The 27,783-nt window shown below is 40.1% G+C and overlaps 1 protein-coding gene and 1 long non-coding RNA gene across 3 annotated transcripts in view; both read right to left on the reverse strand.

Moving 5' to 3' along the window:
• LOC124308985 (uncharacterized) overlaps window positions 1-27,783 on the reverse strand; it is a 372,645-nt gene that overhangs the window by 260,938 nt on the left and 83,924 nt on the right. The window lies entirely within an intron of this gene.
• The window catches only part of LOC124308978 (protein O-GlcNAcase), a 139,928-nt gene that overhangs the window by 31,261 nt on the left and 80,884 nt on the right, over window positions 1-27,783 (reverse strand). The window lies entirely within an intron of this gene.

Consider the following 27,783-nt stretch of genomic DNA (forward strand, 5'->3'; position numbering starts at 1 on the left):
TCATCTACATGACTTGTGTTTTTAAATTAATACTCTTGCTTGTGCACTATGCGGTCCGTGAAGACCATAATAATTATTCCGTTCCGAGGAGGACCCCAACTCGGGCTGAAACGTAAACAAATTTCACTTTGTTTAATTTTTCTGACCTTCATATCCAAAAATTACCCTTCTATCAATGCAAATTAATATTGAGAGCAGAAATGGACAACAGGATTCTTTGATCAGGGTATTCCACCCAATAAACTGCTGATATAATTAATTTTAACCGAACTGAAGAACGGTCCAATGAATAAAACTTTTTATCACAAGCTTCATATTTTGGGGCAAAGGAACACACTTAAAAGTTTCGGTAGAATCCGTGATCTGAAGGTCTGATACTTTCCTGATGAGTCTAGCAGCTTGCCAATAAAAATCTTGCCTCCCTGGTAACTTCTGAGAAATCAAAGTCAACTACATTGAAATTTCCATATAGCGGGCACTTTCGGGATCGGAAATCTTGTCCGCTATTGAGTAGTGTCTGTTATTTAGGAAATACCTAATTTTTTAGTGTACAAATATGTCGTATCTTATTGCGAATAAGTATACACATTCCCACAAAACATGTAATATTTTAATAGACGAAAGAACATGAACGAATAAATGTATGTAAGTATTCAAAATACATAAATTGTAACAAACAAAACAAAACAACACTTTTTGTTATAATAAAATACATAATAAAATATATATGTAATAGGTTCAAAAAAGAACGGTTTCGTAATATGTAGCAAACTCCAGCGTACGCGATGGTATGTCAACAGCCAAGAGTTCGGTAAACAATGAACAAACTGAAAATTTTGCAAGCCTGTCCGCTATTAGGCAATTTTTTCATGAACAAATGCATCCCCGGCAGTGTTTGCGTCCGTTATTAAGGATGTTAAATATTGGAAGGTATATTTTCGGTTAGCGCGATGCTTTTCTATCGAGGATATCTAACTTGTTCATTATAAGAAGGTATCCGCTGTTAAGAGGTGTCCGTTGAGAGAATGTTCACTGTATATAATATACATATTCACAGATGGTACAATGACAAATTACGCTATTTGTAGATTTAAAAAAGTAGCTGCTGGTACATGTTTCACATTTTCAAAAGATACAATTCGCTACTTGTTTTACATAATACTCATTTGTAAAATATGTACATGTATAATCGCGCATTCCATATAAGTTGCACAGACAAAACCAGGGACCCGAAAAAAATGGATTATTCATAACATGTCAAAAAGTGTAAGACAAACTACATCAATGGCATATTTAATCATATGTGAGTGGGCTATTTTCTCATTCTCTGCAATGAAACTCTGTTATTATTATAGATCCTTTAACATTGAATTCTTTGATGGGAGTGATAGACTTTTCCCTATTATCGAAAACATCGAATCTCAAGCTAACAGCGTTTACCATTCACAACACATAATGCGCACAATCCCTATTGCATAGAGCCGTTTCTATGGGCCAAAATGTTAGAAAATCAGACTTCGTGAGTGTTCAATGCTGTAAGTAGAGAACGCCATAGGACAAAGGACGTCCACATACGGAAATTGATTTTGCGACAGCTGGTTTTTCTCCCTAACTGGTGACGCTGTCAAGGAATTGCAATTGAAGGATTGCTTCTCGTTCGGGCTGCGCGTTACAAGCTGAAATTCTCCAATTGTAATTCCTTGCCAACGTGACTAGTTCGAAAGCAGTATTAGCTGTAGCGGAATCAATTTTCGTATGTGTACGTGTTGCAGTTGTCCGCCAATGCAGCCAGCTTTTGATGCTCTCACAGCCGACAGAATAATGTGGCGCGATAGAAAATTTGACAGAAAATCAAAACGTGGTAGGAAATACCAATTGGAAGAAACTCAAGGTTTCGACACGACTTCACAACCGCAGTATGAAGGTTTAAGTTTGTAATATTAATGTAACGTTGAAAAATTCATGTCTGTCTGAAATTCTGCAAACCACGATTTTGCGTTATTTAGAGAACATACACATATTTTGGAGACCCAATATTTTATATCATTCTACAACTGGAAAATACTGATCTTTATTTTAATAATTTATTGCATTGGAAGGTTGCTATAGTCAGTCTTTATTTACCAAGATATAATCATAAAAAAATTTGCAAATTATCACAAGACAGTGACATGAAATGGGTGAATAGATTATGTTTGAAAAATAGCTTCAGCTAGTACCCAAAATGCATTGATATCGAAAAAAATGGACTAATTTTGTATCGTGAAATAGGGGCGTCATTTATGTTGACTCTTACCCGAGTCTACGCATCATTGGTACAAAAAAGTTATAGTTAAATTTTAAATCATTCGAAGTCGACTTTTAAGCATTAGTGCTCATAAAACGTACAAAGTAATCGAGTTATTTAGAGAAATAGCGATGAAAATGCATTTCTACGGTTCTCAGTATGTAATTAGTGATCATTAACGGGTTGAATGAGCCGTGATTATTCGAGTCAAGTTGTATGTTTGCCGCTACTGTATTACTTACACGCAGTATCACGTGACTCCTATTGATGAGTAGAGTTTAGTGTTGAGTCACGCAGTACCAGTTGTGCCATTACAGCAGCAGCAATCGTGCAACTTTACCTAAATAATCAAAGCTCATTCAAGCCGTTGACGGTCAAAAATTACTAACAACTGTAGGAATGCATTTTCTGGCAGATTTATTACCTGAAACACAAATGTTTCTGGATAAATGTGTCGCGCATCGCACATAAAATTACGCTATGGCTTTTTCCTATCAGTGATGCGTAAGCCACGACAACAGTCAACGTAGACGACACCGAAACATTTTATGTTGCAAAATAAATCGGTTTTTCCCAATTCCAGTGGATTCTGGATACTAACTGGAATCCATTCTTTATAAATAATCGACTTAATCCATTGCATGCTCCCGTTTCGGGTTATTATTCGACGTGTTCGGTCGAACGAATAGTCAGAGGTGCCCAGGCACGAACGGTCGCTCACGCGTGTATACGAACAAATGCGTCGCGCGGCCGACTCTCTCTGTTTTGTCTTTGCATGTGTTTTATTTAGACGAGCATGAAGGTGGAGGAGATGGCGCGGGCCAGGCCGCGTCAGTCAAGTACTCGAGCGATTCGGGGTCAGTCGGTTCATTCCTTTTGCCTTTTTCTTTTCTGCGTGCGTTTCCAGAAAGACGGATAAATCTAAAGGGTTTTTCTGCAATTCGATTGATACTTGGATCTTGTGGTGTCTTGTATTTTCAAATCCTTCCTGAGTGTTGCATGCAGGGGAGCTGGAATAACTTCGTAAGTACACTAACACAAGCGCGGTACGTCCCGCCAGGCACACCGGCGCAGCCCGGTTGTACCAATGAGCATTGCTTGTACATACTTCGACTCATACAAGATAATCCTTCAGGTACACCGAATCAAGCGGTGATACCTGAGCACAAGCGCAATGCTTACACGAAGTCGCCAGCGACTTCATTTACCACGATTATACTGTACGAAACAGTCCAGACGCCCAGCGCAAATATACATAAATATAGAGATTCAATTCGGAAGTTTCAAACGAAACCAGCAATCAATACGACCACATATATATAATGTCTCCTACTCGTAGATTTCACCTCCGAAATAATTAATTGTGCGAAATATATTTGATATGACAAATATCTTATACACATTGTAAATTCAACATTTGCGAGGGGTTTTTTTCTCTGAGGTTCATACCTCAAAGACTCTGAGCCATAATAAAACATAGAACTGGTGGCTCAAAATGTGTGTTTATTTCATTTATTCCTATTCCCTAGATCGTTGTTTTCTAGAGTTGGAAATCGTGACCAAATGAAAAAATACGCGACCTCGTTTTTATTAAAGAGGACGCGACCCACGAAACACGACGTGAAAATGAATTGTATCTCAGTCAGTAAAGACTGACTGTCGCATCCTCTTAATGGGTACTCTTTAGTGCCATTCCATGGATATGCCATCATAATACCTCGCTAAAATACAACTCAAAAATTTTGTGCCGGAGGGGCTCGTTAAACGCATGGTTTTCGAATTATAAGCGACAGCGTTAACAAGGGGAGGGCGCGATTTGTAAATAATCGATTTTAATGAAACTCAGATATGTTGTAGAGGTATTTGCCTTAAGTACCAGACTAACCGGAATTAGGATAACAACTCTTATTCACCCAGAAAATCCTCTACAACAGAACTAGAAGTGAAAATTGAGCACCTAAGCGAAAGAAAAAACGGATAGAAGGAAGGACTGAAGCAAATAAAAGACACAATAATGCAGCTTAAAGGTAGAAACGGAGAGAAAGCGGATGGCAGTATATGAGAACTGGAGAAAAAACTATGAAAAGAGAAGAGATAAGAACAAAAATAGACAAAGTAGAGAAAAAGGTCAGGTTGCAGCAAAGGTTAAGTAGAAGAAATAACACAGTAATCGAAGGGATAGAAGGGGCGGACATAGCACAGGTAACGAAAAAGGCAATAGAGAAAGGAACAAGGTTCAAAGGGATCCAAGAACTAGGTGGAAAGAGAGAGAAAGGGAGCTCCAGAATCATGAGAGTGGAATTATACACCAAAGGAGAAAAGAGATATGCTTACCAAGAAATGGAAGTCGAGAAGAACTAACTAAGAATGGAGGATGACCTGAGAAACGAGATGAAAGCTATTAAAAATAGCAGGAGAGGAAAGAATAGGAGCCGAGGGAATAAAGAAAAAATAGAGTTCGACAAAATCCACATATAGGGAAAATTTTGGAATTGGAATAAAGGGGACAAGGCAATAAGGGACAAAAAAAAAGAACGCAATAGACATCAAAGGAAAAGAAGGAGGAGGAACGAAGAATGCGTGAAAGCTGACAGAAGAATCGGGGGGACTAGTTAGAAAATGGAATAATGAAGAGAAAGAAAGAAATTGAATAGAAAAACAAGGATTCTGAAACGTGACAGGCCTAAAACGCAAAGACAAACTCTGAAGACAAGTAACGAATTGGGACGTAATCGACCGGATGGAGACATGGGTGGGCGAAAGAAGATGAAGAGGATTAAAGACAGACTAGCAAAGGGATGGGCGTTGAAGATCAAAAAGGCTAGACAGGAAAGGAAGATGTATAAGAGTAATAACCGGAATAATGAGAGACTTCAGGCTAAAGGACAAAAGGAGGGAAAATGAAGGATGTTCAACTAAGGATGACGATAGGAGAGGAGAAGTGGGGCAGAAAAACTGTATACGTAAATAAAGATGTAGAAAAGATGCTAGAGAAACCAAAAAAGACCACGAAAGAAGCGATCGTAGGTGAAAAAAAAAATCATAACAGGGTGGAACTGGAACGCAAGAATAGAAGAAGATGGGGGGGGGATTAAAGAAAAACATGAAATGAAAAGGAAAGGAAAATCGAAGGAACAAATAAATCGAATAAGGTAGGGAAATCCATAATGAAATAGCTAAAAAAACAGCAGAGAAATGAAGCAGGGGAATGGACTAACAAGGAAGGTATCCCAGGTCGAACTCTCCGATTTGATTTCTTCTGTAACATAGTATAGTTGACTAAAAGCTAAACGACACGTATTTTTTTTTAGTCTTTTTTTTTGGGAAATGGCATTTTTGATTTCTTGTTATGAAAAAAGTTTCCAGTGGGATTGGTTAAACAATATGTTCTTGTGGGTGAAACTACCAAATCGCCCACTGACATGCCTTACTTTAGAGGGTGGTTCACCCCCTTAAACTGTTGAAGGGCAGATTAAAAAGAACTACGTTTCTCTTAGTTTTTAGTCTACTTTAACATATTACAGAATAAATTAAATCGGAGAGATCGATTTGGGATACCTTCCTTGTAAGAAGGAACATACACATTGAGAAGCGCAAAAGCAAAAACAGTAATCGTTATCGGAATCTATTCGCAAAACTCTCTTTATTTCTCTACTACTCTAATCGCGTGAGTACTTCGGCAAAAAACTGCGAAGTTCAATTGGTTTAGAACAAAGCATAAACTTCGATGTTGATTATGTTTTTATAAATTTCGTTACCGTGTTTTCGTTTATCAGTGATCACGTGAAATGCAAGCAGTGCGGTGAAGCAATAACAATTACGAAAACTTCTATTCATGGTCTTTAGTTCAAGCTGAAAATAGAGTGTCCTTGTGAGCCCCGTAGTGTTCCCTCTTCCCCATATATTTCTAATGCATACTAAGAAAATACTAGGTTCGCTTTACTATGCGTACGACAGGAATCGCGGAGTGAAGGCATGCAACGATTTTCTGGAATTATGGATCTAGCACATCCAGTCTAACAGACTGCGCATAGCGCGATTGTAAAAAATATTGCGACTGTTTCAGAATCAGTACAAGTTATTATTTTTAAGTCAGTAGTGCGAAAAGAAAAATAAATGACTGCAACAAATGAGACAAATCCGTGATTAAACGTGTCAGGAAATGGCAGATGGCGCAAGCGGTGCTTCAATTCATCGACGGGAGTATGTAGTGGCATTGGACATTACACTGGTAAAGTACTTCATGTAAATATCAAGTGCATATACCAAATTCCAATATTACAAAATAAGGAAACTACTGCTGAGTTTCAGGACTGGGAAAATAATCATAAAAATATATGTACTGTATACCGCAAGGGTTCTTCCGGAAAAATGGAAGTTAACGTAATATCTGAATTATTTGAAAGATCGATAGGAAATTAGCATTGGAGGTTCCAAAACTTATAAGGGCATAAATGACAGAGCATCATATGAAGATACAAAAATAACCAACAAAGAATATGATGGACACGTCTAGAAAATAATGGCACGAGACTTAGAAATTGTAAAAAAAAAATACCAGCGGACTAGGAGGAAAAGGTGAACTGATAGGCAACCGCATTGCCAACCTCTACAATTTATTACGGTTTCGCGATAAGACATAACAGTGATTTTGTGGAGGAGATGAACAAAGCGATTGTGGCCACAGGATGTCCAACGACCAGAAATTATAAGAGAATTTGAAAGTGCCCTTGAAAATGCGTAATATATACAAGAATTTTGATATATTTTGATTTTGTTCCGTTTGTGCTCCTTAATTCTTATATGTAATTGCCTACTTGTTTGCCTAATGTATATCTTGTCACAGTTTTTGCAGGGAATTTTGTAAAACACGCAAAAACGGAACATTCACGGCCTAGATGAAAATGACACTGCTTTAACCAGACACTCCATTGAACTAGACCATGTTTTTAGTTATGAACGTGCTAGCGTCTTAGCTGTGGAACCGGTACATTACAAACGTCTTCTTCTTGAGATGTGCAATATTGTAGCAGATGCTCTTGCAGTTAATTTACGTTAAGATATTGAACATCTCAGTAATATCTATACGTCGGTAATACATCATTCTTAGTTTCCTAAGCTACCTATTGTGCATAACTCTACTCTATCATCAAAACTGTATTGTTTCGCTTCTATGTTCCTAGGTCATATCTATGTCTATTACTAGCCGATAATCCTTTCTTCTAGTCCGACCGTTGTTGTCTCAACGTTTCTAACGGTCATCTAATTTCAACGTCCGTCTTTCCTTGCCAGTAAATTTGATCCAAGATGGGAGCTTGGGCGTTTCGTATTGCACTGTATAATTATAATATAGTGGTGTATTTTAAAATTATATTCTGTAAATCTGTTTCATCGTCACGTCCACATCAAGTTTTATTATCCAAAAAATTCTCACACCAGGTGAATATTATTCCTTTTTCTGTTAGATTAAGTCGCATTCACTTGGTGATGTGTTTCCTATGTAAGCTATTTTTTAGGTTGTATATTTTTTTTATTATTTATCTATTTATTCATTTTTTTATTTTTTCTGTACAGGGTGTCCCAATTCAAAGTACACATTATGTTTTCAGCCGAACTAACGTTTCAATTGGAAAATGTGTCCTACAAACGTTGTTCGGTTCAGAGGGGGACACATGAAGATTTTTTTTTTTGGTCCAGCATCATAATTGGTGATGCTGTGGAGGATGCACCAGTTTTTTTAAATGGAATCATGCATTTTTCTTTCAACTAAAATATTCTTTATTTAAAAATCTACAATCTTCTCAGAAGATGTTTTTTTTCTAAATGAATAGTTCGTGAGATAGAACAGAAAAACAAATATTTCATTACTCCAAACTTTCTCTGTGATATGTGTGATATGTCGGAGCATCAGTGGGGTGACTACAGATGTTCAAAAATACCACCATCAAGAGCAATACATGCTCTCACTCGCTTTTCGAAGCTCTGCACCGTTTTCAAAAGGATTGCCCTTGGAATGGCTCTGCACACATTAGTAATTCTATTCATCATGTCAACCCTAGTCGTTGGAGGCTCCCGGTCAACAACATCTTTAAGGAATCTCCACAGGAAAAAATCAGGCGATGTGAGATTCGGCGATCTTGGTGGCCACTCAACTGGACCTCCTCGACCGATCCAATTACCACCGTAGGTAGCCTGCAGATAATTCCTCACAATTCGGTGATAATGAGAAGGTGCTCTATCTTGTTGGAACCACATTCATTCTCTTATATCCAAGTCAACTTCTTCTAAAAACTCTGGTAATGCGTTCTGCAAAAAGTCGAGATATCTTTGCCCGGACACCGGTCCCTCGAAGTAATATGGCCCTACAAGATATCCGTTGACGATCCCACACCAAACATTTAATTTCCACCGATGTTGGTGATCAATCTGTCCAGAGCTTTTGGAAAAAGTTAACTTGGGTACAAGAGCACGAACGTGGTTCGAACAAGATGGAGCACCTCCTCATTATCACCGAATTGTGAGGAATTATCTGCAGGCTACGTACGGTGGTAATTGGATCGGTCGAGGAGGTCCAGTTGAGTGGCCACCAAGATCGCCGAATCTCACATCGCCTGATTTTTTCCTGTGGGGATTCCTTAAAGATATTGTTGACGGGGAGCCTCCAACGACTAGGGTTGACATGATGAATAGAATTACTAATGCGTGCAGAGCCATTCCAAGGGCAATTCTTTTGAAAACGGTGCAGAGCTTCGAAAAGCGAGTAAGAGCATGTATTGCTCTTGATGGTGGTATTTTTGAACATCTGTAGTCACCCCACTGATGCTCCGACATATCACACATATCACAGAGAAAGTTTGGAGTAATGAAATATTTGTTTTTCTATTCTATCTCACGAACTATTCATTTAAAAAAAAAACATCTTGTGAGAAGATTGTAGATTTTTGAATAAAGAATATTTTAGTTGAAAGAAAAATGCATGATTCCATTTAAAAAAACTGGTACATCCTCCATAGCATCACCAATTATGATGCTGGACCAAAAAAAAAAAAATCTTCATGTGTCCCCCTCTGAATCGAACAACTTTTGTGGGACACATTTTCCAATTGAAACGTTAGTTCGGCTGAAAACGTAATGCGTACTTTAAATTGGGACACCCTGTATATGTTTTTTTCTCCTTTCTCTCTTTCTGTATCTAACCTTGGCTTGTTCTTGTGACACACTATTAAAAATTTCGATTTTTTACAGAAAATAACCCTGTCGGTGTACAATATGAAATCGCATGCCTGCCAGCTCGGATCGATTGCGTTTGTTTATAAAAAAATGTTAAGTTGCATTTTTAAAACCGTTTCTGGGCTCATCGCGATCCGGTTGAAATTTTACACACAGGTGCTAAAAACATTACTGAAAATGAATTCGAGTGCCTGCCACTCGAAATCGGTTGTAAAATACCGCCTGTCAATCAAAAGCCGGCAAAAAAAAAGTGCAACACCCGCCTTTGTTACGAAACTATACTTGCAATTAGGTCCCGATCTGTGCAAGTCGCTACCTGGATGCCATGCTTTGACCGAATGCGATTTTAATCCATCTTTTTTCAGAAAGGGGAAAAAAATACCTCTGAAGATTTTGCAGAATTCAACAGAATATCAGATAGCTTTTGCAAATCTCGGGGATTGCCATGGGGACATAGCCGACACTACTTTAAAAAAAATCGAAGAGTTCATATGTGAAATGTATAGCGTTAGAGAGGTGCGTAATATTAACGCGGCACGTTTGTCCATTTTTTTGAAAAATTTTAGGCTCAAAAATGTTTGTGAGAATTTCATGAAAGAGGCAACGACTTTCGATGCGTCTACCATTCCTCGGTGTGCATCAGAGCTCAGACAGCAAGTTTTGCGACCTAGGTATATGGTAAATATTTGGTGTAATGCGTTCTTGAAAGAACCAACGGCTCTGTGCCCCACCAATTGCGGATGGCTTCGAAAAAAATGGTAAATACAAGTTCCTTGGGTTCGAGGGAGAGCAAATCCCGTGATTCGTGGAGGACATAATTATACAGCCAGAGAATGTTACCATAGATAATACCGAAAGCATTGAAAATAACGAGTGTGACAGCGCACTAGCGAGGATCTATCGGACAATGATTCCGCAAGTGATTAAATGTATTACTTTTTGAAGTTATACTTCTTTAGGCGCGTTGAGAGTGAAATTTTAAGATGCGCGCGCATCACTGTAACACAAAAGTAACAGGTTGAAGCTGCCCGCTAAACCGCTCATAGCTACCAACAAAGTAAAAATAGAATCTCTATTAGTCGCGCATGTTGGCACGCTTGTCGCCTCTGATCACTGTTTTCATATTTATAATATTTATCCACATCTTTCTAGTTTCTACATTCACAACACGTGTTTTAGTTTCATACAAGTGCGAATTATATATGTGCTAATAAATTGTATTCAGTAGTGATTTAAATTGAATGTTTTGATTAATATTATTTACTATTCGTAAATATTAGTGAAAAAAATTGTGCCTATATACTTTTTCAAGTGCTCCAATATAATTGAGGTCAACTAGCCGTATGTATTATTATTTATAAATTATTTATTCAATTTCTATTCCAGTTTTCAAGATGGGTAAAACAAATGCAGAAATGTGTAAAAACTATTACAATCGAAAGCAGGCTGCCAAGGAAGCTGAAAAAATTCGGCAAGGCTTGTTTAATCATGCCAAAGAAGTCTTCTCACGCGCGTACATAAGTACACGCACCCATTTTTTTTATAAATAAACGCAACCGATCCGAGCTGGCAGACACGCGATTTCATATTGTACACCGACAGGGCTATTTTCTGTAATTTTTCCATCCACTACGAAATCAGCCCGACAAAAGTGTCGCTAGCTCTCGACCTATAAACAAATAAACGTTTTTTCATTGGCTTGCGTATCTAAGAAACAGATACTTTTTGAATGATATAATATAACGTATGTATATTCGAGCTGATTAATTAGAAAAAAAATGAGCCGTCACGGGACGCCTGGCAGATGTGAAACATCGACATTATTTTGTAAAATTAAAATTAATTATAATTAATAATCAATTTAAAAAAATTAAAATTAATTAAAATTAATAATCAATTAAAAAAAATAATTTGTTTTTAAGTAAAACACAGGTTATGTGTACCGTAGTAAACAACACTGTATACACTATGGAGTATACACTATAGGTATCCGAGCTCAGTGTGGCGAGAGAGATGGCTTGACGCCGGATCGAGTGGGAAGAGAATCGTACAGTCGATTGCGCATGGCGACGCGTCGCCACACCGTACACACTACTACATATAGACTGTATATATATACCATCATATAGCGTGGCGACGCGTCGCCACGGCATGCGTCGCCACGCCAGAAATCGGTTTTACGTGCGGCTATAGATGTTTCACATCAAAAATTCTGTTTCTGCAATTGCAGATTACGAAATTATTCACGAAATTCATACATTTGATACAACGTGCACAGAAGATCAAATCAATTCACACGAATATTAGAGAAATACTCAACATTACAAGTTATGCAAAAACCATAAATATGTTCATACAATATTTGTGCTAACTGGACTTATTTCTGTACCACTAACGATCAACAGTACATAATTTAACAAAGAAAAATTGTTTTCTTCCGGGGTTACCCTACTGTAAAATTATTAATACAAAATTTTTTTCTCCTTAAAAAAACAAAAAAATACGGTTAGCATGGAGGCAGAAATAGTAGATGGACTATAAATTATGTAAATTAAATTTTTCACTGCGAAAAATTATAACGTGTTTTTCTCGGTACTATGTTTTTTGAAACGGTGTATACAATGTCTCGAGTTGTAATAGATGAATCGACTTGAAATTTGGCACCCATATTCAAAGGATTAGTACTTTTCAGCTGGCGGGCGGTTTTATCGGTTTCATTTTTTGTTTAATACTTAATCAAAATACAACGTATTCTCGAGCAGCAAAGGTTGAAAAAAATTTAAGAACCCGACTAAAAAATGTTATTCGCACCTCGGGCGTAAGATTAAACATCCTCGTGCGCACAATGCTCACTCCGTCTGTAAAGTCCTATTTTATGGGTGGGTACGAACAATACTATCTCGTCACTAAAGGAAAAAAGAGGAAAAGCCCCGTCAGCCGAAAATCAAAAGAATATAGTTACTCAGCATATTTTTTATTTGTGGTACAGACCACCGATACTTGTGATATCGTGTGAATCGATTTACCGCGCATGAAAATCATCGGAAGGTGCGAAAATACATATCAACGTCAAATTGTATTATCTTCCGATAAAACCTTGTGAACACACTCCTTAGAGTGTACATGCTCTATTATCAAAAATTTATTAATACTGTATGAGTAGTTTCTTTGAAATGAATTCCTAAAAATCAACATGTTTCTACGTTCGTTACAGTATAATAACTTCTTAATATATTTAACTGTCGCGATCGTCAAAAATGTCATTTCGTGATAATGAGGTTGAAGGTAGTAACCTTACTGTAACGATACATGTTTAGTAAAAATCGTTACTCCAAACCTTTAGCAATGTCCGAAATTTACTCCAAAACAAAACGTACTCTATTTTTGAAACGCCAACTCCTTGAAAGTCATTCTAAAATTGAACAATAATGATTTTCTCCCTAATGTTTTGTACGTTATCATTACTAACTTTAGCCGCATTCGTGATAATCAGATTCTTAATTGCATGCACGTGGAATCTGAATTATCACTGGAGGATGAAAGTTTCTAGTGCTCGGTAAGGCGTCGTGGTGGAATCAAATTTCCGTTTAGAACAAGTTAGCATTTTTCGGCTGATCTGTACATAGGGTCTGAAAATCGTACGAATGGTTGTACATTATTATATTTATTTGATCTCAATTCTCAAGTCAACACATTGAACTGTATTGTGATATTAATTTGATCGAAATCTACAAGATAGTTATTTCACATTACTACATATATAAAAACATAGCAAGTCATGTGGAACATATTCTTCCAATTACTTGTTTTACTTTCATGAGTCCCGCAGTTCTTGGGCATAAAATTGAGATTCACGTTTTCACAGAGTTGAAGAGCTAGAGATTACATTACGTCTCCAAAACTAAATGTATCTCAATGTTACATGTTAACTGTAGCATATTATCTTATTGTGAGCTGCAGTTATCTTCACATTTCCCGAATCAATAGTGGGTATATGAACTGTGTTATCGATGAATATGCAGGAGCGCGCTGCGGCGGAAACTATTTTCCAGAACAAAGGCACAATTTCCATCTACAGGATCTAGACGCCGCAAACCACGAAGTCAAAAATACGTCAACCTACGGCGCAGGACTTAGACGCCGAAAACCACGAACCGGACGATCCGAATTTGTTATTCTACGGAGTAACGAAAATAGACACCGAAAACCACGGTGCGGATGACCTGGATGCATAAAAGCTACGAAGCGCAGGATTAGGTTAGGCAGTGACCGATAGTGACACTACGTCTATGTTTACGAGCAGTCATCTTCAGACCTATGTCGGCCATTTTTATTAATTTCGTGCCACATTTTCTCTAATTATTCTTTCGCATATACCGTCTGATTACGCGTGCGGATTGACTTCAAAATCAAATGGGAGCAAGATTTCGATGGCGTGTACTACTTTTTTAAACTCGAAGTTCAATATGCAATATGTCCCAAGCAGCATTCTGTGTCTGAAAATTTCATCAACTCTACCCCTCCGAATGCGAGTTCGGATTCACTTAAGGGCGTTGCCTATGCCTCGAAGAGCGCGCGCAAACAGAGACTCACGATCTTCCTTCTCATTTCCTCATTTTTCAAGATAATTAGGTTCTTAGGGGGTCATTTTGAAGGTAAAGGATAGATCTGTGTCGCCTTTTTTGCCGAATTTTCGATTTCGCTTTCAGATTTGCGTAAAACGTACTTGAAAGTACGTTATGTTTGAAGTGAAACACAGCGGACAGTGAATTTTTTTTCGCAATTCGGCGAAAAAGGCGACACAGATCTATTCTTTATCTTCAAAATGACTCCCTAAGAACCTAAGTATCTTCAAAAATGAGGAAATGAGAAGGAAAATCACGAAGCATGAAACAGCAAATTTTTCGCGCAAAAGGCGGGCGGCTGCTAGCGCCACGACTGCGTTGGCCGGCGACCATGCGAATTACAGGCGATGAGAGTAGACTCAACACCCCCCACTACAATTCCCCTCCTTCGAATCCTCGTCGCTCGGCACGTGGATAGTGTTCCGCGCTTTTATTTTTGCCTGTGTTTTTCTACAGTGTTTTTTATTATTTCGAATCAGTATTTATTCCCGCGATGGCTAAGAAGAGAGGGAATGTGTCTTTGAAGAAGAAGAAACGACCCGGCATAAATATTTTGGCTAAATTTCAGGAAAAAAGGAGGTAAATCGAATTATTTATATGATTGATGGTGCACCCTCTCTGACTTCGAGATTCAATCACTTGAGTACGAACAATCGCAGGGCTTTAATTTAAGAAGGTACTTTCAAGAGCCGATAGTGCTGTTCATAATAGCAGTATACATTCATTCTCTAGTTTTTTTATACATACGAAAATATAAACTAAAATGCATTGTGACGTGTGGTGCTAGCCCGGTTTGCATTAGTCGCTAAAATATGTCATCAATTTGTTACGTGTTCAGGTTAAATGATCGAAATCGATATTCGGCAATTAGCATGAGTGTTTACACTTTGTCGATCATAAGGAATATTCTTATCACTTATTGTGACTACCTAAGTATCCAAGGTAAAATTACAATGTACCTGACAGAATTTTCCATACAAAGTAAATACGGCGCATACGTATTAGGCCACTAAAATACGCGCGTTTTGTTTTTTGAAATAAACTTGACGTAATTCTGGGGTAATCATACATGCACACATTACTTACAAATCAGCCACCTACAAAACTGTCATCAAATCAGATACTACTGCGAAGTATAATTTATTTAGAAACTAATAATGATTTTGATATACTATAACTAATGATGACAAAAAAAAAAAAAATTGAAGTCAAAATTGAAATTCAAAAAAAAAAAAAAAAAATTTTGATAAAAAAAAAATTGGAGTACGTGGTACTTGGCGGGCCCATGTTTATATTGCCATTACAACATTGATATAACTCGACTTGTATTTTCTTGTGCTTGTTTTAAAAAAGCCCGCCTTTTACCACTATCTCCGATTTTTTTTATTTCAATAAAAATTATTTTTTTTTTTTCAATTTCAATTTTGATTTCAATTTTTTTTTTTTTGTCTTTATATTACTTATAGTATATCAAAATCATCATTAGCTTCTAAATAAATTATACTTGGCAGCAGTATCTAATTTGTTGACAGTTTTGTAGGTGGCTGTTATGTGGGTGGCTGTCACATTAATATACTTGGCGAAAGGTTTTTGCACCAGAGGTGCTTTTTGGGAATATCAGTACTTTTTGTGGGATTTCGCTTGAACATTTAAAAATTTTGCTCGCTCGCTGCGCTCGCTCGATAGATTTTTGGGATACAGAATTAATATTTGAGACGACAATAATCGGTGGAAAAGCCAAGTTAGAGCTTTCTCATAATTACATGTATCAGGTCGAAGGTCTTCTACACATTACGAATAGGAAGTGGTGCTATTTTATAGTTTGGACGCCAAAGGGATTGATTTTTGATAAAATAAAACGTGACGATAAATTCTGGACCGAAAAAATGGAGAATAAATGAGCAGATTTCTTTTACTTTTGTTTGTAACCCGAGATCGTAGATTCTAGACGCGGCCGACAACGCTCAATCCGCGAACCCCCTCAAATCATCGAAGCCCAGAAAAGGCCGCGCGTAAGAAACAGTAAATTCACGACCGACAGACGACAAAACACTGTAATATAAATATATGTACATATGTACATAAATATAATAGCTTTGTATATAGCTTACGTGCAATATTTCTGTGATTTATGTTTAGTTAGTTATATGTATTACTGTGCTAAAAATTTGCTAGTCATATCGTTATAATTATATATCTGATTATTCATTCCAGGAATACTTTCTGCAGTCGGACCAGACTGCGTGTATACCTATATATTATGTAAATATTCTATAGCCTATTTTTTCATTACTATCTGTGACCTGCACTCGTGACGTACTACTTTCCATAGTTTGCACTTTCTATAGAATTTATTTAGCCATATAATGTATACAATGCTCGATGCTTTGTTATATCAATTTTCTTTATCAAGATTACTGTCATGTTTCACTTATACTGTTTCAATTTAATTTCTATGAGATCCTTCTCATACAGATTTCGTGATTATGTTTATTAATTTTAAACGAGTTCAATTTTACTTTTACCATTTCATATTATTTTTTATCATTTTGTATTTGTTTGGTGCAAACCCGATCATGGTTGGGAGGTAGGGACGGGTTAGGCGGGTCTCTGTTTGATAGCGACCTCCACGTGGTGAGACCTGGGAGATTGATGATATTTTCGTTGCTATATCATGAATTTGCTCACAGCTATTCGTTGCATTTTCAATTTAAAATGACCTGTGACGACGTCTGGCCGGTATTCGTAAATAGTTACGTATTATTTTCGAGACTGTATTAGGAACAGCTCTCAGCCGATCAAGCTATGCTTTGAGCTGCCTCAAGACAGTCCTGCAAATCGAACCTGACTATGAATACCGGCTATTAGACTCTTACCAGTCACGTGATCGCATTGCGTAGAAATACGGACGCCGGTGAATATAATTTTCGTTGAAATATGAAGAATGTATATCTATATCAACATACGTATAAGGAATTCTACGTCACGTCAATCAAAAAATGGCCTCGTATTTTTTCAATCTATTCATACTTTTTTTCACATGAAATAAAGGTAAAAAGAATCGACACGCATTTTGGTGTTCGTCCGAATTATGTTTGTTTTCGAAAGTTACAAGACAATCATTCAATTTTGATGCAAAAGGAGCTCGCATATATCCGGTTCTATTCGACGTAAAGACATCATTTACAGTGCATTCGGAAGGTGAACGAATAAGCTTTCATAAAAAAAATGCAATGTTGAACATTATTGAAAATCCCAATTTTTATAAACAATTCAAATGTTTGATGATTTTTACCTCATTAATGACAAGTTTTTGAATTATAAAAAAAAATAGTTTCGGGTTCCTTATTAAATTCTGTATTACTAGTAAATTTTTCAAGTGGAATCTGAAAGGAGTCTACTTTTTTTTCTATTTTTCATCAGGTGCTGTGTCGTGCCGAGCGCGATACACTGGGCTGTTTAAAAGTATTTGAAACCGAATGCCCGTGAGGGGTGGAAGAGGCTAGCCCGCGTCACCCGCCCCACTCCGGCGACAGCTCGGTTGCTCCGTCTCACTTGTTTCTTTACCCTCTCTCTCGCCACGGTTAACGCGGGAAGCGGAGTAGCCCGCGCTTTCTAGCTAGGCAACGCCCTTAAAAATCAGAAGGGGACGATGTTTCTATGGCATTAACCATATCCCTTTTCTAATTTCGATCTCAATGCGTGATGGCGTTTGTCACTTATTGACGTCCCATGCTATGTTGTGTCGACGGGCGAAGGAGAACGAGAATTTTCATTTTACATCAACTTTTGCTGTTAATATGTCCGAAACTGTAATGCAGATGTCAATCAGATTTACGGAACAAGACCAGGTAGACAAGGACTCTCGATCCTGTGAGTTTCGTTAAAAAATATTCACTCGTTCTAGAGATATGACACCCTTATTTCGGGTACACGTTGAGCCGAGTAAATGATTCTCGGTTAGCGCTTGTCGGCCTACGGGTACTTGGCGGCGATTCGTTGCCGTGAATCTTGATCATGACAAATATCAGAATTAAGATACATTTGAATGCAAGCACTTGTGTCTGATATTTCTGAGCAGTAAGCTATATGAACATTACACGTAATTTAACAAAGCCAATACATCACTCGCAGTCATGGATAATTCATTCAAGAGTCAACTATACGGTACGCCATCTTTGTTAGTCGACGACAGATCTGACTGATGGCCAATGTAAGAGCTTCCACCATCAGGAGCGTACACATCTGCAAATCATGTGTGGTGCTTGTAGGGCCACATCTTTCTGAAATTTATTGTTTTTAAGAGAATATATACTAAATGTCAAGTTTTGGCCACCAGAGAACGATTCAGTTGTAATGAGGAAGAGGTATAAGTGAGTAAATTATTACATAAAAGTACTCGATGTCTACTAGCACGTTTATTACAAAAATAGTTTACAAACTTGAAAAAATGTATAGATTGTACATGTTAGCAACTTGTACGCAGATATGTTATTATTCCATATAATATCGTAGTCCCACAATTGCGTACAAAAACAGTATGTCGATAAAAGTATTTAGATTGTGATCAGATGGACAAACAGTATGCACGTACGTTTGAATAGAAATGTATTGTAAAATTATGTATCCACTTTTTTATTTACCTTACGAATGCCACCTTACGAATGGAATTATTTAGACGACAAATATAAAATACCAAATTAATGCTTGGAAAGCAATTTTCATGGTCTACCTTGGAGCTGTGGGAATATATCGTGAAAAACATTGAATGGACAACTAAATACGAATTGGACAAAGCTAACGCGGTGTATGTAAAAGGAGCAGTGAAATGAGAATGCAACTAATCAGTTGCAGAAAATTGTCCCCTAATCGTCGATGTGCTGGATTTGAGCGATCCATCGCTTCAAAACCTACTAAAAACTTCAAGTGCTACTGTACAGTGTGACAAGCATGCAATACCGAACGCAAATTGTGCATTTCAGAACGTCACGTCACTTCAGAACTGGATATTGTAACATCATGCTTTATGGTGATGCAGAACAATTTGTCTTACTGTGCATCAGCAATCTTCAGGAACAATACCGCATTCCCGGCGAATATATCATGATTGTGATACTGATTGTTTCCGATATAAGCTAAAATTATTCAATCAAGCTTATTTTTAGACGTACTCATGAATTAATGTAGTACCTTTATCCTAGTTATTAACCTCTTACCGACCGAACTTCGCACGTATCTGTTCCAGATATGGAACCATGGCCAGGAAAAGGTTAAGACTGAAATTTTTGAACAATTGTTTGATTCTAGAAACTGTGAGTCGTCGTAAGAATATTCTATAGAAGCTTCTGAAACCTCTTGAAGTGAATCTAATAAATATAGAGGTCATTGGTATTACACCGGTGTGGTAAAAAATATCACGTAGTTAATATCATGGTGAGAAAGGAATGTGGCGTGAATAATATTACACCAGCATCCGAGTTGACGAACAAAATTCTTGGAACCAATCATGAAGTAAAGAATGTCACGTAGTTGATATCACATCCAAGCCGACAAACAGTTCTGCGAACTGATTATAAGACAAATAATGTCACGTGGTTGATATTACACCGGAATCTCAACCGGAAAACAGTTCGCAGAACCATCAATCGTAGAATGTGGGGTGTTTGACATCACACCGGAAGCCACTCAAGGTCAACACTCAGATTGCCTTGGGAAAGTCGTTTGCAGCGACATCGTAGAACAGTTCAGAGAAAAGGCTTTAAGTATTCGTCAGTAGGGTGATGACAGGTAAGATAGATAAGATTGAGCGAATTTTCGGTAATGCAGCGCGATTATGACCTTCAGTTAGTAAGAATTTCAGCATATTTTTAGTAAGGCAGCGCGATTTTTAACCTCTGTTTGATATTTGATTATAATTTAATAATAAACAACGTCGGTAAAGCAGAGCGCAGTGTTGACCTCATAGCATCAAAAGGGTTTGAGTCTCGGTAAAGTGTCAGTAAGTGTTGGTAGTAACAATCTGTATCCAGAAGCAGCACAACTATAACATTCCTGCTATACCCTTTCGGGCACAACCCCACAAACGAATAGCTTGTGCAAGATTTAAGAGAGATGGATTAGAGACCGTCATTATGTGTCTACAATCGTTTTAAGATTTTTAACAGAAACACCCGAATTTGCACGCTCCGTCTTACAAGTTTTGCGAGCTAACGCTAAGGTCCTCTTCGACAATACTCGACATGTTAATGATATGAACTCAAAAGTCTTCGCATTCCGAGGTCTTGTACATCTATCTAGTTTGGTGTGGTGGCCCGTGGAGTACCACTTACTAATTAAATTTTTTTGGAGTTTACTCCTTAAGAAACGATTTGAGTTATAGGGCCGGGTACGGAAATTATATGAGGAGTAAAATCAAGTGTAACACGAAAACTTGAGGCGTTACGTAGAAAGAGACAAACATATATATTTGTCGGATTGAACGTGCAAAAGAATGAAATGGAATACATTACACAGCGTATCCTATACTCGGGGCCTCCTCTTTGTGCAATGCTTCGTAATCTCACTGTATAGTTTACTACCTCTGGTCTGAGAGTTAAATGTGTGCGTATGTTTGTACGCGTGTGTGTGTGCCTGCGTATTACGAAGTTCTGCAGCAACTTGTATACTGCTGCCGAGTACAAGGTATGCATGCTGTATAACGAATACATATAGTAGCATTTATTGTACGATACAACGTTCACAAACAGCAACCTAACCATCAACTTTTAATGTATTGATTTTAAAGTTTTCTTGTACTTCTATGCATTGATACATGTATTTTTATGTATTACACTTTTATTGAAGTAATATAAATAATCCGAATAATTACTATTTAGATAGAAGGCAAGAAATATATGAATCATCGACGTGGGATGCGCGAATTAGTGATGAGGACGAGTGTAAATAAAACGAAGATGATGTTGAGATGGAGAGAGATGATGATTAACAGTAACCGAGAATTTTATTCATTCTTATGCGGCGATACAGACCGTATCGCAAGAGAGCGTTACAGAGAGTGAACATTTACAGAGCAAGAGAACACATAGATTACACACATACATGATTTCGAGACAGTAGACAATACATGAGATACAGCTGATAGGTTTTGAGTCGCAACACGGGCAAGCGGCGAGATTTGACGCAGAGACGGCAAGTAAATATTGCACGCGAGTGTGAGGACGATTTTGAGTGTCGCGAGACACACATTTAACTATTCGATACTTTGCCGAAACATACCGCCCGCTTCACTATCGGTAACGATCGCGAAATTAGATTATGCCGCCCGCCGTGCGCTATTCATTCTTAGAGTCAATAATTGTCTTGAGAGGACACTGGAAGCACACACAATTTTACGATCGGACGTTTTAACACAGCGGATTTCGTTTGAACGGTCACAACGCGAACGAGACTGTCGGTTCGCGGAGGCACTTCGATCACTTTCGCGAGGGGCCACACAGATGGAGGTAGATTTTCGTTTTTTACGAGAACGATGGATCCGATTTTGATGTTCCCGTGATGAGTCTGCCATTTCGAGAGGTTTCGGAAGTAGTGAAGATACTCCGTACTCCATCGTTTCCAAAAATGCTCCAGCATTTGACGCGAGTGTTGCCAATGCGATAGCCGTTGAACTGGCACCTCGATGAGTGACGGCTCAGGAATTGTGTTCAATGCTGAGCCGACGAGAAAGTGTCCTGGAGTCAAGGCACTTGGATCCCGTGGATCGTCCGAGATAGCGCAAAGAGGTCGAGAAGTGAGCGTGGCTTCTACTTGCGTGAGGAACGTCGCGAATTGCTCGAACGTTTGAGTAGCTTGTCCGATAACTCGTTTGAGGTGAAATTTGACCGATTTCACTCCCGCCCATTTTCCACCGAAATGAGGCACGGAGGGAGGATTGAACCGCCACTGGGTTCCGTGTGATGCAAGGATGTTCGCGATTTCTGAGAACTCCTTTGAGGATGCAGCGAGAAGACGGCGAAATTCTGAGTCTGCGCTGACGAGATTCGTTCCACAATCGCTTGTGATCGAGGCGCAAATTCCTCGTCGAGATGTAAAGCGTTTGTACGCCGCGATGAATGCCGCCGTCGTGTAGTCCGAAACTAGCTCGAGATGTACAGCCGAGGTCGTAAAGCAGATGAAGATAACGATATATCCCTTGCATGATTTTGCCCCTCTTCCGCGGGAGGCTCGAATCGAGAATGAACCAGCGTGGTCAACGCCAGAGTGGAGAAACGGCCTTGATTGCGTGACTCGAGACTGAGGGAGTTGGCCCATCTGTTGGCTGCTGAGAATGGTGCGATGACACGCACAAGGAAAGCAACGATGTATGAACATGCGGATCGGTACTCTTCCTCCCAGGATCCAGTACCGCTGTCGAATTGTAGCGAGAGTGAGTTGCGGATCTCTGTGGAGCGTCAACCGATGATGATGATCGATGATCAATGTGGAGAACGATGATTCGCGAGGCAAGATGAACGATTGCTTTTCGTCATACGAAAGCGATGAGTGATTCAGTCGACCACCGACTCTGAGGAATCCGTTCGAATCGATGAACGGCGTAAGTCGCGATAGTGGATGACTTCGAGTGAGACTTGAGCTTGTCTCGATTTGGCAAATTTCTTGCGCGAAATACGCCTGCTGAGTCACCTTGGTCCAATACAATTGGGCGTCATTCAATTCCCGAGTCGAGATTGGTCCAGAATTGATAGAAGACGTGGGTGATTGATTTGATGATTTCCGCTTCGCGAGGAAATGGTTTGCAGCACGCTTACACAACGCGATGACTTTGAGGAGAGTCGATAGTTTTGAGTAGCGATCGACTAGATCCCAGATTAGTAGCAACTTGGCTGTTGCGATATGCGTCGACAGCCCTTTTCTTTCCTCGAGATGAATATCTTCCTCTGGTCGCGGAGATGAGGATGGCCAATTGACTGAAGGCTTCGAGAGCCAGGATGGTCTGACAGTCCAAAATTCAGAATTTTGGATTTGCTCCGAATATGCACCACGAGACGCAAGATCAGCGGGGTTTTCAGAACCCGAGATGTGATACCACCGAGCGCGCGCGAACTCTTGGATTTCCGTTACGCGATTACGAACGAATTCTTTCCACCGCGATGGGTGGCTTTTGATCCACGCGAGCGCGACTGTGAAATCCGTCCACAGATAGACCGAGGTGTTCTCAAGATTTAGAGTCTTTTCCACGTGACACATCAACCGGACGAGAAGATTCGCAGCGCAGAGTTCGAGACGAAGAATTGTCACCTTCTTTAGCGGCGCTACTTTAGTTTTCGCGCACACTAGTGAAACGCACACTTCGTAAGTGTCAATGTACGTTCGCGCGTAGATCACTGCGCCTAATGCACTTTGAGAGGCGTCCGCGAAACCGTGGATCTCTATCCCGAGAGATGCTGAACTTAACCCGATCCATCGTAGGATGGTGATAGCTGAGATGCCTTGAAGATCTTGTAGAAACTCGATCCATAGCGAGGACAATGAAGCTGAGAGCGGCTCGTCCCAGTCGAAACCGAGTGCCCACAATTCCTGCATAAAGATTTTGGCTCTGATCGTGATCGGCGAGAGCCATCCGAGAGGATCAAAGAGCTGCGCGGTTTGTGAGATGACTTTTCGTTTCGTGAAATTGTCCTGAGTTTGATGAATTTGCGGAGAGAACGCGAACGCGTCAATGTCTGGTCTCCACGCAAGACCGAGAGCCCGAAAGAATGGACTTTGATCGAGATTTAGATGCATCGCGATCTCTTGATGGTTTCGAGAAATATCAACGAGAGTTTCTGGGTGGCTTGAAGTCCACTTTTGAAGTTCAAAGCCGCCCGCCTTGAGCAATTGATTGAGTTCGTTGATTTTCTCGCGACCTTGATCAACGTCCTCTGCTCCTGAGAGGATGTCGTCGACGTACGTGTTCTCGAGAATGACGTGGCTCGCAAAGGGATACTGCTTACCTTCGTCCCGAACGAATTGATGAAGAACACGGATCGCCAGATACGGAGCGCTTGCAAGACCATACGTTACCGTAGTTAGTTGATATTCTTCAATCAGTAGCTCTGGTTCTTCCCTCCAGAGGATTCGCTGAAAATCTTGGTCATCATCGTGGACCAAAATTTGTCGGTACATCTTGACGATGTCTGATGAGGACGCGACTGGATATTATCGCCAGCGTAAGAGAACGTCCGCGAGGTCGGTTTGCACTTTTGGACCGACAAGAAGATTTTCATTGAGAGAGAGTCCGAGGTTGGTTTTTTGAGACTCGTTGAACACGAAACGCAACTTTGTTGTGGAACTGCTGTCGCGAACTACACCGTGATGGGGAAGATAAAACACGCGGGAATTGTCTTCAGGTGCATTGATAGCGCGACGCATGTGCCCGAGTTCACGGTATTCACGAAGGAAGCTCGAGTAAGCCTCCTTGAGATTCGCGTCGCTACCAAACCGTTTCTCCAAACGAAGGAGCATTTGATGCGCGGGATTCCGGGAGTTGCTGAGCTCTACCAAATTGTCCTTGAGCGGCAGCTGAACTACGTAACGACCGGACGCAGTTCGAGAAACCGTTTCGCGAAAGTGTTGCTCACAACGCTCTTTTTCGGAAGTTAGTGTCAAAGGTTTCGACACTTCTTCCTGCTTCCAAAACTGCTGCATGAGATCGAGCAGTTTGTGATCGAGGGAGCATTGGAAGCCTTGGACTGCGCCATACGAGGGGCTTGCTGCTTCCGCTGAAACGCAGCCGGAGAGAACCCAGCCGAACTGAGTTTCTTGCGCGATTGGAGTTTCTGGTGCTCCTCTTCGAACTCCTTGAGCAATGATGTTGCTGTAGATGTCGGCTCCGAGAATTACGTCGATTTGGCCGGGATGTGCAAAGCTTGGATCCGCGAGGTTGAGTCCTTGTAGATGAGGCCAGTCTTCGACGAGAAGTCGAAATGAGGGTAGATACGATGTAAGTCGCGGAAGCACGAGTGCCTCCACCTGACACGAGAACGAAGTGTGAGCACGAGATTGGAGTTGCAATGTCGCGATGCCGCGAGTCACTGCCGATTGATGAGCTCCGACGCCAATGATCGGTATCGTTGCTTGATGCCGACGTAGTCGCAATTGTTGCGCTAGCGACTTCGTGACGAATGAACTTTCGGATCCTTGATCGAGTTGAGCGCGAGTGATGATTCTTTCTCCAGTCTCCAGATTCGAGGTGATCAATTGCACTGTGGCGAGAAGAACTGGAGAGCGCTTGATCATTGTAGGCTGAGCTGAGTGGTTGATCACCTGAGAGGCGCTGTTCGAGATCGGTGCGACTGCACTGCAGGTTGCGCTACTGCAGCCCGTCCTTGAGATGTGCCGCTGTTGGCAGCTGTCAAGATTGAGGAAGAGTTTCGATGCAGCAAGGAATAATGTCGACCGTTGCACACGCGACACGGTTTGTTGGATCGACAGTCCTTCTGCTGATGTGGACCGAGACAATTGAAGCAAAGCTTTTTCACAGAAACCACTTCCCTTCTTTGATCGAGAGATTTGTCGCGAAAGGTCGAAGAGAACGCGATGTGGTGGTTGCCTTTGCAACAAACACACGACTGTTCCTTTGATTGCGCTGTATGTGACCTTGTCGTCTGAGGATTTGACCTTCCTTGCGATGAGTGCGGTTTCGACGTCACGATTTTATTGTGAGCATGAGCTTGCTCCACGGCTTCGAGGGTGTGGATGCGACCGATGAGAAACACCTTGAGCTCCACAAACGAGGGGGGCTCGAGTTTCTCACTAACACTTTTCTCCCACTCTTCGCTGGGTCGAGCTTACGAATCGTCATGTGCACGATGATGTGATCCCTTAATTTCTCGGGACTATCGAGAAGTTCGAGCGCGCCAAGAGCTTCGCAAGTGTTGCTGTGCAAACTCTTCAGTTCCGATGATGATTTTTTTGCGACACGAGGAATCGCGAAAAGTGTCGCGAGATGAGAATCAGTCAGAAGCCGCTTGTTTTCGTATCGTGAGACGAGAGTTTCCCAGGCTCGAGGGAAGTTTTCTGCGGTGAGAGAAATGTTTTTGATGAGTTGTAACGGTTCATCGGTCACACTGGTTTTGAGGTCGTGCAGCTTTTCCACTTCCGAAATTTGCGAATTTTCGCGAACCATCGACGAGAAGAGGTCGTGAAACGGCTTTCATTCTGAGTAGCCGCCCGCGAAAGTGGGCAGTTCAATACGCGGTAATCGTTTTGATGATCCTCCTGCTGGTGCGTCTTAAAGAGCTGCAGCGGCTTGCGCGGTTGCTGCAGGCGCAGGCTTTAGCAATTCGAGAAGATCAAGCATCACTCCTTCGCCACTGAAGAAGTGCTCTTCACACAGTCCGTAATAATCTTTCGCGAAGTACGAAAGCTTTTTGATCGCGTCGAGTTGATCACCTTTCGCTGCGAACTTGATCTCGTTGATCTTTTCGTGATTATCTTGGAACTTATTCCAACTTGAATTTAAAGCATTAAGCCGCGACTTCACCTGCCCGTAAGTGATTTTTTCCTCGCCGAGCTTGCGCAGGTTGTCGACGGCACGAGAGATGCGCCATATGTAGGGGGCCATACTTAAATTACGTAACAAACGTAAGGGAGGGGAGGGGTCAGACTCGATTGTTACACTTTGTTACGATACGGGGGAGGGGGTCTTTTGATGCTTGTACGTAATTTTTTGAATTAAATGTAAAATTTTTTGATAATTAATAAAAAAATTCAAACTGAATTCCCGCGCCAGATTCTGTTATAGCCAAACCTTTAACATTTTGAAACTAGCGCGCTGCGGTAGCTCTTGGCATTAGATCACTCAACTTACAGTAATTAAAACACTTAATAATTAATTAATAATTAATAAATAAAAGAATAATGAAAAATACAAATGATTTTAATGAAATTTTATGCTATTTCGTTATTTGATTCCGAAAAATTACGTACAATTTGGGACGGGGGGAGGGGGGTTGACATTTTGTTATGATCTGATACACAGGGGGGGGGAGGGGTTGAAAAGTTCTTCAAATTCCGTTACGTAATTTAAGTACGGCCCCTAGTCCTTTTGACGTCCGATATGTTCTTCGATCGACATGTTGATGTACGAGAGGATTTAAACTTACACGACGAAATGAGTTTTCATGAACGAGACACAAACACACTGATAGTAGCGCGACGCGATTTACACTTCGGGAGACCGGTGTTGTTGACGCTCCGATCTTAGTCACGGTCACTACAGAGGACACCGCACGTTTGAATTTAACGGACGCGACTGCTTTTTGTTGATGGTTTTCACCGATAACGAGATTGTTCACTTTAATAACGTGTACTTTCACAATTAGATGCTCACGCGATAGTTCCGTTTTCACTCACTAGCTAATTCGTTTTCCCGTAAGTCGCAACGATGCGAAAGATTCGACTCGATTTGCGAATGATCCGATTCGATTCACGACTGATCCGGCTCGAAGGACCAAAAAATTGTTAGAGAGAAGGCAAAAAAGATATGGATCATCGACGTGGGATCCGCGAATTAGTGATGAGGACGAGTGTAAATAAAACGAAGATGATGTTGAGATGGAGAGAGATGATGATCAACAGTAACCGAGAATTTTATTGATT

Source organism: Neodiprion virginianus, chromosome 7 (assembly GCF_021901495.1).
Source record: "Neodiprion virginianus isolate iyNeoVirg1 chromosome 7, iyNeoVirg1.1, whole genome shotgun sequence".
Taxonomy (NCBI): Eukaryota; Metazoa; Arthropoda; class Insecta; order Hymenoptera; family Diprionidae; genus Neodiprion; species Neodiprion virginianus.